Genomic DNA, 14,942 nt, shown 5'->3' on the forward strand with positions numbered 1-14,942 from the left:
GAGACAGACTAAATCTAGAAGAACTGTGGCAATGTCTCCAAGATGCTTCAAGAGACCTACCTGCAAAGCTGCAGTACTGTTAAAAGTTTTAGACACTTGTGTAAAAATGCTGTAAAACGAGGATGCTGTCAAAAATAATGTCATAAATAAAAAATTGTATCAGTAAATTTCTATTAACTAAATTGAATTAACATTTGGTGTGACCATCCTTTAAGTTTAAAGCAGATTTTGCCCTACCGTAGGTGTGTTGTTTGTCAGGTAGCTTTGCAGGTATCTTGAAGCATCTTTGAGACAGATTCTTGTGGATTTAGTCTGTCTCAGTTTGTTCAGGCTAGAAGATGATGAGATCAAATATTTATCTGGAGCACTGTCTGTGATTCCTGGATTGTTACAATTAATGGCAAAATGAATGTTTGGAAATGTTAACCCTCAAAGACCGAGACAGCCGCCGGCGGCTAAAAATAACTATTGATCTTGAATGTTTAATAACTTTTGAATCGCTAATCCAATTTGAATGCTTTAAAAAGTCTCGTAAAGTACAGAGTCTGCTCTTTTCAGTGATATCGCATTTGTCTCATTTGGATATTCAGAGGCTCCGTAGTAAGCGTGATTACGTCATCACATTTCCTCAGCACTGATTCGTCAGATGAAATCAACACGTTTTGGTCCTCTGAGCCAAACAGGAACGATTGTTGATGCTTAGTCCCACCCCTGTGCCCCGATTGGTTCAAACTGTAATCTATTCAACCAATAAACATAGGTTTTGGTCTTTTGAACCACCGATTAGTATGTTTCTTTGCAGATCTGAACAGATGCAAAGTGAAAGCAAAGTGCGTCTTGCGTGCATGAAAACAAACGCAAAATAACACATTTGCATGACAGCATTCTTTGAAAATGTACAGAAATACTCACGACAGAGCCCTTTGACATAAAACAAACCAAAAACAAGGATGAAACAACAGTAGATATCGGATAAAGCACTGGAATGTGGGTTTTCGGTCACTAGGCGATGTCCCGGTAAAATAGATTCCGACGCAGACTACAGCCAGCAGATCCATCTATTTGGTTGTTATATTATGTAACTAATTATTATATAGTTTTTAAAGATTATTTGTACTATTTTTTCGGTTGCACTCTGTATATTTCTCTCTCATTTTGTGTGTAGTTTGTGAATAATTTGGATTGTTTATTTATTTTTTTGTTGCACAAGACAGTTTGTGCATTTTTTCTTGTGCTACTTTCTACACTATTTGTGTTTATTGTTCATCTTTTGGATTAAGAATATATTTATGAAATAGTAAATTATTTTTTACTGTGTTTTGCTATTATTTAACACTGTTTCTGCAATGACTTTACCCCTGAAACGTTTTTGGACAGATCTATATTGTCAATAAACGAAATGGGCCTGTTTTTCACTGAAAAGCACCTAAATAATATTGTAATAATTGGCTATAACTTGCTTGGGGAATGTTATATATAGACAAAATTTTATTTGGAAGTGTAAAACACCTAAATACAAATTTTTAAAGAAAAAAATCTAAACTTCAGGAGTTTTTGTTTGAGTACACAGTAAAAAACACCCAATTGTTGGTAGCGTTTTTTCCTAAAATTCTGGAAATTCACTAATTTTTAGAGAAAACAAAAGGAAATTTGTAATTTTAAATTAGCTAGACATAAAGTTCAAGTTCTTATGTTTATAATGATATATGACAATTGATGCTGACTGCTAGAATAGGTCTGAAAAAACAAAGAAATATACAGGTGCCTCAGGTGCCCCAAAAATGTTCTAGGTCTTTAAGGGTTAACTCCTATTTCCTATTGACACACTACAGCAAAAGATAGAAATAACTGACTTAAAATAGGGTTGTGCCGATAGACGATAGTATCGTGTATCGACGATAGTCAGAGATATCGCCTGTTGCTGATGCCTTTGACGATAGTTAGACGATTATTATTTTTATCCGTCAACAAAGAACTTAACTTTAGCAATGCAGCACAGAGAGTCTGTTCTAGGATGCTTCAGAAACTTGCCGCGGTATAAACACACGCATAGAGAGGCCACAGCGCCTTAACGCACCTCGTGCAGTGAAAATGGGAGATTTTCATCATACAGTACGGTGGTAGATTCTAAAGGGAGTGTTATATTATATTAGCATTGCAGTCATTAGGATAACAGAGGTAGTAAAACCTGGTTCAGGCTGAATTAATTACGATGTATCATAATCAGTGTGTATATAGTAAACATAAACATTTATCTCAGTAACGTCTATAGGCGTTAATTAGAATTACGATGCGATCAGATGGCGCTAAAAATACGCACGTGAATTACACGCGCATCACTTCTCCGCATTCAATATGAACTGAACTACGACATCACCTGATGACAACGGTCAGACATACAGCGGTAACATACTCGCAATATGACGGGTAAAGAAAGATTCATTCATTTACATTCTGGCACGCACATTTACAACTCACTCACTGAAGATAGCAGAGAATGAAACCGAAAGTAACTTGAACAACTCCGGCAGATAGCGCTCTGTACACGCACAACTTAATCATATGCCAAAAGAAAGTCTACCTTTACAAAACGAATAAGGAATTTAGTACATAGATAATTAATTAAATTAGCACGATAGTATCGTGTATCGGCGATCTCTCAGGCTGACGATAGGGCGATATGAAAATTGAGCATATCGCCCAACACTAACTTAAAAGCATTTTTATATCTGGTGAACATACTAGTGTTCTAATCATTTTGGCCACCACTTTTAGTTGTTGGAAAAATGACCCAGACATGTTTTGTAAGAGTCACCAAAAATCTATTGCTGGCAATATATGCATTTTATTGAAGGTTTTTATACTCTTATAAAGTGTTTCATATTTTAAAATAATCTTTGAAGGCTTTCTTCTCAACGAGTCTGAATAAGCAGCAGGTCCCCATTGTAACAACATATGGTATGTGGGTCACCTTGTGTTGCATAACTGCTGTCTTTTTTTCATAGTCAGTGATGGTGGAAATGTTCAATAGCTTTTTATAGCCAAGGCTTTGAAAGTTTGTCTATACTCAAACTTTTTAAAAAATAATCTTACCCTCAGAAATAAACCCCTAAGCCTGTGCTTGGCTTGTTAGTGAAACTGCCTTTTCTGGTTAAAGCAAACTAATTGGAACACATGTGAAACAATTTATTAAAATTTCAGTTTTTGCTTTTCCTCTAATAATTATGTGTGCACTTTTAATAAAACAATCTAAATTCATACTCCAAGTTTTTATAGGTCAAAGTGGTTTTTAAGTTTAAACTTTAACTTTACGTTTAAAACATGATACGTTTTTTGAGTAGTGTGAGTGAGATGGTGCCTGAGTTTTCTTGAGTTTGCTGGCCATTAACATTTGCATGTAAAAATGGGTCAGGATTCAGACTTCACGCAGTGTTAGAAAGAGAGAGATCACAGTAGGCAGTGATTCAATGCGGCTCTTTGAGAAAGAGTCAGTAATCCAGAACATACTCGCCCTGAGCTCTGAGAGACAGTGATTGATCATGTTTAGAGGTGGAGGGTCAATCGACTTTCCCTCAAGGTGAGTGATGCGTTAATTGAGTTCATTCCAGGACAACTGGCTTCCACTGTACAGATTCAGAGATATTCAGTCGGGGATTGTCTTCTCGAACATTTAGTGCATTTGAACCCTGATGTGCACAGACAACTAGTCAATATATCCTGAGGAATGTGAATCTACCAATTAAGATCATATTAAATCTAAAGGATCCTAATTGAATTAAAATAGAACTAGATAATAATTAATATATATTACACATGGGTCATTCCGTTTCAAATCAACCAAATTTCAGAAATTTCCCTGGCTCAAATTTTTGAGCTTGCTAAGAAAAGTTTTTGCTGAAGAAAGAAACTGTACATGGAGCCATATTGAGATTCCAATATCTCTGGAACCAAACCATATAGGACCCTAAAAATTAAGATGTCGAAAGGAAAGCTTGTTAAGACCCAGTATCTAAAAGCGCATTAAAATATCTGTTATACTTCTTGATTTACAGGCATGCAAACTGTGGAGTAAATACTTACTCCAAAGAAAAGTGCTGTTTCCCCATTTTTGAATGGTTACCATTGGCACGTAATGCAGCATAGATTGGTAAAGTTAACAGATTTCACTAATAGAGCTACCAACCTCTGTGTAAAAATAACATTATGATGCTGCCATCTTTCAATAGTCATTTTTACCCCATTGTAATTTGGCTCTGAATCAGGTGAAAATTGACATTTTGACCCCCCCCTCTACAAAATAGTGCATTACTCAGTAAATATACATCCATGACATTTAATATTTTTGCTTTCATCACTATACATGTCAGTCTTTCTTCAGAAAAAAATATTAGAAAATCGAAAATTTGAGCCGGGAACCTCTGGTTGAATTGACACGGAATGAGCCACTTTATGTTGTTAATCACTGGGCATTTTTATGGTACCTAAGAATGATAATTGAAAATATTGGTTTAATGCTACACAAATAAGCCAAAACCTCCCAGATGTATGAGTTTGTTTCTTCATGGGAACAGATTTGGAGAAATTTAGCATTCCATCACTTCAGCCAATGGATCCACTGCAGTGAATGGGTGCCGTCAGAATGAGAGTCCAAACAGCTGATAAAAACATCACAATAATCCACAAGTAATCCACACCACTCCAGTCCATCAATTAACATCTTGTGAAGTGAATAGCTATGCGTTTCTAAGAAACAGATCCATCATTAAGATTTTTTTTTTAACTTTAGACCTTCACTCATACTGATCCATAATGTTGTTTCTCCAGTTAAAAAGTAATCTTGCCTGAATCAGGAGACAAATATGCACAGATCAAACCCAGTTTACAAGTGAAAATAGTTTAAAACAGTATTTGTCATATTCAGATACAGATTTTTATTTTTTTATTTTTTTATGGAGTCTCTTATGCTCATCAAGGCTGTATTTAATTGATCAAAAATACAGAAAAAAAGTAATAATCTGAAATATTATTGCAATTTTTTAAATTGTTTTCCCAATTTAATATACTTTAAAATCAAATTTATTTCTGTGGTGCAGCGCTGAATTTTCATCAGCCATTACTCCAGTCTTCAGTGTCACTTGATCCTTTAGAAATCATTCTAATATGCTGATTTATATATTTATATATCTAATATGCTGATTTATATCAATGTTGAAAATATTTTTTGGGACCTGTGATAACTTTTTTTCAAGATTTTTGAATCAATAAAAAGTCAAAAAGAACCAAAAATAAAATTGTGTTACAATATACACTACTAATCAAAAGTTTGGGGTCAGTATATTTTTTTTAAGAAATAATACTTTTATTCAGCATGGATGTGTTAAATGGATAAAAAGTGATATTAAAGACTTTCTGTTTTGAATAAATGCTCTTATTTTGTTTACTTTTTATTCATCAAAGAATCAAAGAAAAAAGTATTACAGGTTCCAAAAAAAAAAAATACATATATTAAGCAGCACAACAGTTTCAACACTGATACTAAAATTTAGCTTTGGTCACAGGAATAAATTATATTTAAAAGTATATTGAAATAGAAAACTGTTATTAAATTGCAATAATATTTCACAAAGTTACATTTTTTTTCTGAATTTTTGAATAAATAAATGCAGCCTTGATGAGCATAAGAAACATATTTAAAAAAAAATTGATTCCAAACTTTTGAACGGCAGTGTATATTCAGACATCATTATACGCTGTAAAATAGTTATGTAACTACTCCTACATGATCAAAATGCATTGTGCGTGATTTTCACTAGGAGCCTTTATTAGGAAAAACTGCGTGTCTGGTTCTTTGTGTCTGATATAAAACAAGATGCGTACTTCTGCTGAAGAAAAGATGAATGAATATCCTCTAAAGATGAATATCTTTTAACTAAATAATGAATAGACCTTTTAAAAACCCATTGCAAAAGCTCAGGTAATGCTGGACTCAAATAAAATTAGCTTTTATGAAATTAAAAAATGATAGCAAATCTAAATGTTTCAATCATAAGCTTTTCAAATTAAATCTCATGGAACCTTTTCACACAACACCCACACAATTGACACCTAAGGCCATTTATTTACAACCGAACATGTCGTTCAAGTCAAAGTACAAAAAATACAAAGCAGTAGGAAATAAATACATTCAGTTGTATTTGATCAAATTCTTAAAACCTGTCTTGCAAAATACAATTCCTATTTACTGTTTACCAATTGATCAATAACATTGTAAAGATTCACTTCTTCAATTATGCAGTTTGCAATGTAAAAAAAAAACACCAAGAAAGCCTAGAGGAGAGCTGTGCAGAGAGAAAACAAAGCTGCTCATTCTGTCCAAGGTTGTGCTGTATTTCCTAGAGCTGCACACAGAAGAGCTAGTGCCAGTCGAGGCCTGCGGTGCAGTTTTGATGCAAAAGCACTGACCTCGTGTGAAACAGGTAATTGTTATTCCTCGCTGCCCCTCCTTCACCTCTAAAGCGGATCGACATCAGTAGCTGCACCTGAAAATCTGGTGCATGTTGGAGCGAAAGGTGCTTTTTAATGAATGGAAAGCAGTGCACGCCCTTGACCACTCCTGATAAACGTTGGGGTCTCGAGATATGCAATACTCCACGGGTCCAATTATACACATACTCTGATGGTCAGGCAACAGATGCCTGGAGGTTCACGGAGGTGGAGCGGGAAAGAGCAAATACCTGCTTGAACAAACTACCACATTCACAAGCATTTTAGGGTTCACATCTGCTTGTTGCATGTTTAGTTTATGGAGCAACAAAAAGTAAAAATTGTTTAGCATTCAAGGAACAGCATTTGACCGTGAGTCAAAATGCTCCAGGGAAATTCTAAACAAAAACAACATTTTAGAAAAATATTAAGGGTGATAGATGCAGAGAAAATCTTGATGGATATGAACTCATGTTAATGAATTTAACAATGGATTTGTAGGTCAGTACATTGAGCTCGTGCGGCTGCTTGATTCTGCACAAATTAGATGAGCACTGTGCATCAATCTGAGTTGATCAAGCGGCCGACGCGAAGCTGATCTTGGCACGGCGATCCGCTCACCGCTTGGCAGGAGCGTCTGCTTTTGATGTGATGTGCTGTGTTAGGCCAATTCCCATTGATTAATCTCTTCCCCAATGGCAACGTTTAAAAACCAGGCCAACATTTGACTCTCGTGCAAATTTGTGGATGCACATGCTCGCTCACTGATGCATATGGCACAGAAACCGTTTCCTCAATGTTTGTCGAATTGTACCTGATATGCTGGTTTTCTGCCATTTAAACACTTAATCCACTTGGAAACTTAAGTTATGTCCATAAATGTTGATGCATTGAGGATGAAATAGCCATAAGTTGAACTAAGTATATCAAGTTAGTTGCATCAAATCTTTGTATGATCTTTGTACGAGTTTTTTTTTTACGGATAAGCAAACTCACAATTCTAAGAAATAGTCAGAATTGCGTGATATAAACTCACAATTCTGACTTTTTTTTTCTCAGAACTGCAAGTTTATCTCGCAATTCTGACTTTACAACACGGATATGTGAGTTGAGTTAGACTTGCGAGATATAAACTCACAATTCTAACCATTTTTCATAGAATCGCTAGTTTATATCTCGCATTGTGTGATAAACAAACTTGAATTCTGAGAAATAGTCAGAATTGCGAGATATAAACTCACAATTCTGACTTTTTTTTCTCAGAATTGCTAGTTCATCTAGCAATTCTGATTTTACAACACGCATATGTGAGTTTAGTCAGACTTGCGAGTTATAAACTCAAAATTCTGACAATAAAAGTCAGAATTGCTAGCCTGGAAAAAATCCAGACCCTAATCTATTAAGATTAAGAGTCTGGCATCGAGCAATGAAAAGGGCCTAACGCGAGGGGCGGCACCAAGCATGCATTTGAAACTCTCACTGCACGCAATTGGATAACGCCACGACCAATCACAACAGCGGAGCTAACTGATAGATTAAACTCTTGCCGTATCCAGTTGGCAAAACAGCAAAAACGTCCTTCTTGCAAAGGAACGATTCCAGCGTGGTTTTCTGTTCCACTTTTATATGAAAAGCCAAGTTTAATTCGTTCATTGTAGCGGCCAAAGCCGTTTCAAACAACTGGTGTTCATCTGTAGCCATCTTTCAATGTTTACTAAATGATTCCGGACGTCGCAGCGCTGTCGTCATCAGCTTAGCTCGCCTCTGGCCTGCCTACATCAGATACACCGATTTGATTGGTTCCCAGAACTGCTTACGTATTACAGTAACGTGCATCATTGCTCGATGCCAGAGTGTTTTGCAGAGACAATTCAAATTGTGCTCTCGCGAGACCTCTGGATTTCCAGGGTACAGAATTGCGAGAAAAAGTCAGAATTCCAAGTTTTTATCTCACAAATGTTGATGCAATGAATGCTTGAGGATGAAATGGTCACTAGATTTGTCAGTTGGCCAGGTTAGTTGGATCAAATCTTTCTACAATTAGGTGCATTGTTCACAAGTAACTCACAATTCTTACTTTTTATCTCAGAATTGCTAGTTTATATCTCACAATTCTGACTTTATAACATGCATTTGTGAGTTAAGTCAGAATTGTGAGCTATTAACTTGCAATTCTAAAAACATATCAGTCAGTCCCCCCTCCCCCCAAAGAAAACCAGATGTTATAACTCGCAATTGCAAGATTATAAAACAATAAAAATCAGAATTGCGAGAAAAAGTCAGAATTGCACATTTTTATCTCGCAAATATTGATGCAATGAATACTTGAGGATGATATAGTCACTAAATTTGTCCGTTAGCCAGGTTAGCATCAAATTTTTGTACAATACTTTCAGTTTTGTTTAAGGTGCGTTATTTATTTTTCAGTTCCAGTCTTTTATGCCGGTATAATATACACGGAGAAAACGGCACCAAAATACTAATTATAAGCAAAACAAACAATGATAGGCGTGTCAATCAAACAGTCACTTTCTGTCTGTGACCGGCTTTTGGTTAGAATGTTCTGCAATGCCGTACTCAATTATTTACAAATGTTGATGCAATGAATGCTTGAGGATGAAATAGTCACTAGATTTGCCAAAGTTAGCCAGGTTAGTTGCATAATTTTTTTGTGTTTTGTTGAAGGTGCATTATTCACAAGTAAAGCAAAGCGTGCTTTATTTCACACTATTTTTTTGTTTTGCACTTTTTTTTTATGGTGGTATAGTCTAAGTAGAAAAAACATAGTTTAGCATAGATCGTTGAATCCTATTAGACCAATAGCATCACGTTCAAAAATGCCCAACGAGTTTCGATATTTGTCCTATTGAAAACTTGACTCTTCTGTAGTTATATCGTGTACTAAGACCAGCGGAAAATGTAAAGCTGCGATTTTCTTGGCCGATAGGATTAGGAACTACACTCCCATTCCAGCGTAATAGCAGCAAGGAAGTTTGCTGCCGTAACATGGTCGAAGCAGGCGCAGTAATATCACGCAGCACATGTGCAAATGCTAACCTAGCTGGGAACTAATTTCAGGTGCTGCGTGATATTACTGCTCCTGCTTCGGCCATATTACGACAGCAAACTTCCTTGACTATTACACCAGAATGGGAGTGTAGTTCCTAATCTTATCGGCCTAGAAAATCGCAGCTTTACATTTTCCGCCGGTATTAGTACACGATATAACTACAGAAGAGTCAAGTTTTAAATAGAACAAATATCAAAACTCGTTGGTCATTTTTGAACGCGATGATATAGTGGTCTCATAGGATTCAATGATCTTTGCTAAGCTATGCTAAAAGTGATATCGCCAGAGCAGGAGAACGGCTGAATGGATTTCAAAACGGTAAAACTCAACTTTTTCGGGGGGAGTTGGAGAATGAGCCTATTTCCAAAAAAAAGTGGAGTGTTCCTTTAAGGTGCGTTATTCACAAGTAAACTACAGTGTCTGTGAAATATGTACTTTTTACAACATTTTACAGATTTTTTTTTTGTGTGTTTTCTGTACAAACTTTTGCATCATTTGCGTTTTTCAATTTTCGATTCCAGACTGTTATGGTGGTATAATCTATTCAGGTAAACCTGCACCCAAATACCTAGTTAAAGCAAAACAAACAGTGGCTGAATTGCAGCAATCAAAAGCTCACTTTCTGTCTGTGTGCATTTTTTGCTGGAATGATCTGCAATGCTGTAGTCAAATGTTTACAGATGTTGATTCAATTAATTCTTGTGAATGAAGTCTTAGTATAAAATATGTTATTTGCAATTAAACTAAAGTGTTTGGGAAATATGTACATTTTACACTCCTTTCGTAACTTTCTGCATACTGTAGGCTGCTGCATCATTATTTGCATTATTTACTTTTCCATTCCAGTCTGTCATTGCAGTATAATCTGTTCAGACAAACCTACAACTCAAAACCCATACAAGAAGGTTGCTTGCTTTGCATGCCAGTCAGTCAGTCACTTCCTGTCTATGGCCGGAATGAGTTGTGACACCTTGGTCAAAAATCTGTTACATTGTGCGCCAATCTGTGACATCACTTCCTCTCTTTCTCCGGATGTGCTATCCACCTCAGTGTGGCGGCGTGGCCCGTAATGGGATCTCTGAGGTGATGCTCGCCATCTCTGTAGCTGTGGTTGTGATGTAGACGGTCCATGTCAGCGTACTCAGGCCTGAGCTGAAGCTTGTCGTGAGTTGATGAGGACACGTCTGCATCCCTGTTGACAGAGTAGCCAGACTGAATGCTGTAGACCTCCATTACTGAGCGCAGTGACCGGGAGTGAACTGCAAGAGAGAGGGGAAGAGTGAAAAACAGACCTTGAACTGAGTCGCTCTATCATCCCAGTCTCCAACACAATGAATCGCTGCTGCATATTCAGTGGGTTCTGTCTCCGGGCTCCAGGACTTCAAACTCGTGGCATCAGTTGTCAGTTTTTTCATTTAAATGTACATAGCATTAAATGCTCACCCAAGAGCAGTTCCATTACATAAATATGAAAACATGTTCTTGACGTATTCAATTTATGTACAAGAACAGAATGTACCATCAGAAATGCAGCACTCTTTACGGTTTGCTCTGTGATCATTTACTCAGCCTTCAGGGTCAGAACAACATGAGGATGAGTAAATGATTTTTGAGTGAAAATACGGTTCTTCAGTTGTACTTGTTGAGGTTCTAGGATAAATTTTCTTATCATGACCTATTTTTGGCTGTATTGTGTTTTGGAGTTGAGTAATGTGGCTCTCTGGAGATAAAAATAAGTTATAGATTGTGACATTATAGGTTCTTCAGATCATTGTTTTGTTTTCTGGGTTCTTTAAAGCAGGGGTCATAAACTTTTGGATGGCATCGACTTCAAATATGATGATCCTTTTGCTGAAATATAAAAGCAACTGTATATTTGTATGTTTACAGACCCAAACTGTGTGAGAAAAGTATGATATTAAGTAAATATAAAAAGAGATAAAAAAGATAAATATATATTTGTATATAAATAATACAAATAATAATACAAATAATGTATTATATTTTACTTTATACTTTATTTTATAAAGCAACTGTATATTTTCATGTTTAAAGACCCAGACTGTGTGGGAGAAGTAAGAATATTAAGTAAATAAAAAAAAATATATATATATTTTTTTTTCAAAATTGAATAATACAAATAATACAAATAATGTATTATATTTTACTTTGTATACTATTTAAAAGCAAAATATAAGAGAAACTGTATATTTTCATGTGTAAAGCCCCAAACTGTGTGAGAAAAGTAAGATATAATGAGTAAATAAAAATATATTTTTTAATAAAATTAAATTATATAAATAATAATATATAATAATAACTATATTTTATACAAAATTAAAATAATAATAAAAATACATTTATTATTATATTTTACTATACTATTTAGAAACAAATATAAAAGCAACTGTATTTTTTCATGTTGAAAGAATCAAACTGTGAAAAAAGTTAAATGTTATAAGTAAATAAAAATATAAATATATATATTTTACAATATTAAATGTAAATAACAATACAAATGTATTTCGTAACATATAAGTAAATAAAACGGATAAAGACCCAAATCTGTGTAAGAAAAGTATGATAGTAAATAAAAAGATAAAAATGTTTATACAAAATGAAATAATATAAATATTAATAAAAATATATTTATTAACTTTACTATGTACTATTACTATTTATTATATTTTACTATATACTATACTATTTAAAAGCTAAATATAAAAGTAACTGCAAATTTTCATGTTTAAAGACCCAAAGTAAATAAAAAATGAAAAGATAGATAAATTTTTTTACAAATAACATAATATAAGTAGTAATAGTAATTATATATAAATTATATTTCTTATAATGTTTTTCACTATATTTACCGTTTAAAAGCAAAATATAAAAGCAACTGCATTTCTTCATGTTAAAAGACCCAAACTGTGTGCGAACAATATATTATTTTATTTTATTTTTTTTTGCAATATAATTTTTTTAAACATTTATTATACATTTATTTAATGCACATTATATGTTGTGTTTTATTGGCATCAAATTATAGAAAATTAGTTAACAAGTTTATTTAGTGTTTCATAAAACAATGGCTGAGGGAGTGGTGGAAATTAGCATATTTTGTCCTTCAATGTAAACTTAACAAACTAAATTTAAAATGAATATTTTATTAAAATGTATTTACTTTGTACCAAGTTGACTGTCCTTTTCTCCCCAGTACTCTAGATACCTAAAGAAAATGTTTTTCAATTCAAATGTATTTGTTTAGCACTTTTTCTTTACAGTTAACTTCCAGTCATCTTGAAAATTAATTGTTCCTATTCAATTTTCCATTGACCCCAGTTTGAAAACCCCTTCTTCGAAATGACAGTAATGTATGGTTTCTAAGACTTTTCACATTACCCAAAGATACTTGTTTTCAGCATCTCCCGCGTAACCTTGTTTTGTTAAGTGCAAGCAGACGGTGAAACGAACGCTGTCAGAGATTAAACCAAGCGGAGTGCGAGAAAGGTCAAACACGAGTTGGGAAGAAAAGTTGTACCGCATGAAAAATGAATGCTGGTGAATGTTTGGTGCGTCTGTGGTTGTGAGAAACACGCATTGTATAACATCTGACAACTGTGACCCCATTGCTTTCTGACTGCTGTCACTGCTCTAAAAGTACAGAAGTGCCTCACGACGCTCAAATGCGAGCTATAAATTGTCTGTTCACTTTAATGCTGCAGCATATGGCAAGCCGTATTAGCCTAAAATAGACTAAGTAACAATTGTTACTATAACAATTCAATTAGAGAGCTCTATAATTCAGTTCCTACTAGTAACAATGCCAATTAGAGAGCTCTTTAAATCAGTTTTTACTAGTTACAATTACAGTTAGAGACCTCTCTAATTCAATTCTTACTAGTAACAATTCCAATTAGAGAACTCTACAAATTAGTGTTTACTAGTCATATGTCTCCATTGACTTCCATTCATTTTTTTATTACAATTGACTTGAATTACTAGTAAGAATTACAATAAGAGAGCTCTACAACTGAATTCTTACTAGTAACAATTAGAATTAGAGAGCTCTGTAATTTAATCTTTACTAGTAAAAATGCACTTACAGAGCTCTACAATTCAATTTTTACTAGTAAAAAAACACTTTAAAGACATGTTTAATTGCAAAACTTTGTAACTGAATTAAAGAGCTCTCTAATTCAGTTCTTACTAGTAACAATTAAATTAGAGAGCTCTCTAAATGGAATTATTACTAGTAAAAATTGATTCAGAGAGCTGTTTAATTGGAATTGTTACTAATAATTCAATTGTAGATCTCTCTGATTGAAAGTCTTACTAGTAAAGAAATCTGTTGTAGAGCTCTGTAATTAAAAATGAATGGAAGTCAATAGAGACATATGACTACTAAAAATTTAATTGTAGAGCTCTCTAATTGAAATTCTTACTAGTAAAAATTCTGTTGTAGAGCTCTGGAATTAAAAATGAATGGAAGTCAATGGAGACATATGACTAGTAAAAAATAAATTAGAGAGCTCTGTAATTTGAATTGTTACTAATACGAATTAAATTAGAGAGCTCTGTAATTGGAATTGATTTAGAGAAGTTTCTAACTGTAATTGTAACTAGTAAAAATTGATTTAGAGAGCTCTCTAATTGGCATTGTTACTAGTAGGAATTGGATTATAGAGCTCTCTAATTTAATTGTTACTATTCAAAATGAATTCACGATGAGTAACACTTAGTATACAGTATTTTCAGCTCAAACAGCTTGCCATAGCAGTCTCCCATAAGACTTTGACCTGTTAAAGAAAACCTGAATATAAATCAGGTTATGCCTTGATGTGGAGCATCTGTATTGTACAGATCAAAATCAGCAGTTTATTTATATATATATATATATATATACTGTATATATAATGACACTTCGGGTCAGTAAACAGAGTTGTTTGGTAGTTATCTGAAATTCATTCAGAAGTATAATATGATGTAAATGCAGTCTTTCATGGTGTTTATCTGCAGCTTTTCATGTTGATGTTAATGTGGACTGACCTTTCGCAGCGCTGAAGTCCCCGGGATCAGTGGCTCTCCTGTGTGAGACGGGCTGGAGGCTTGGGATGAGAATGAGAGAGAATGAGATGACCAGCACCTGGGAAAAGAAGGAATATTAAACTAGATGAAGTAAATAAGCAAGTCCTGCTATATGGGTCAGCTGATGACCTACATCCTTTAAACGGCTTGTTCCAATCAACACTTTCATTATAATCATCATCCTCGTTCTCGTTCTCTTTCCGCTACATGCACAGAAAAGATAAAAAAGATGCAGAAAAACAAGGTGTTATTTGCTTTAGTCAGCAACATTGCAGTATCTTTTCTCATATGCTTAAAATGTCAT

At 34.3% G+C, this 14,942-nt stretch overlaps 1 long non-coding RNA gene across 1 annotated transcript; it reads right to left on the reverse strand.

Annotated features, from left to right (window-relative positions):
- Positions 1–6,098: 6,098 nt before the first annotated feature.
- Positions 6,099–14,700, reverse strand: LOC141345028 (uncharacterized). Its single transcript, XR_012356899.1, has 2 exons — positions 14,600–14,700; positions 6,099–10,812 (listed from the first exon to the last, which is right to left on the reverse strand). It is a non-coding gene; the product is annotated as an uncharacterized lncRNA (long non-coding RNA).
- Between the last annotated feature and the right edge of the window lie 242 nt (positions 14,701–14,942).

The sequence above is a fragment of the Garra rufa genome, chromosome 10 (genome assembly GCF_049309525.1).
Source record: "Garra rufa chromosome 10, GarRuf1.0, whole genome shotgun sequence".
Classification (NCBI taxonomy): Eukaryota; Metazoa; Chordata; class Actinopteri; order Cypriniformes; family Cyprinidae; genus Garra; species Garra rufa.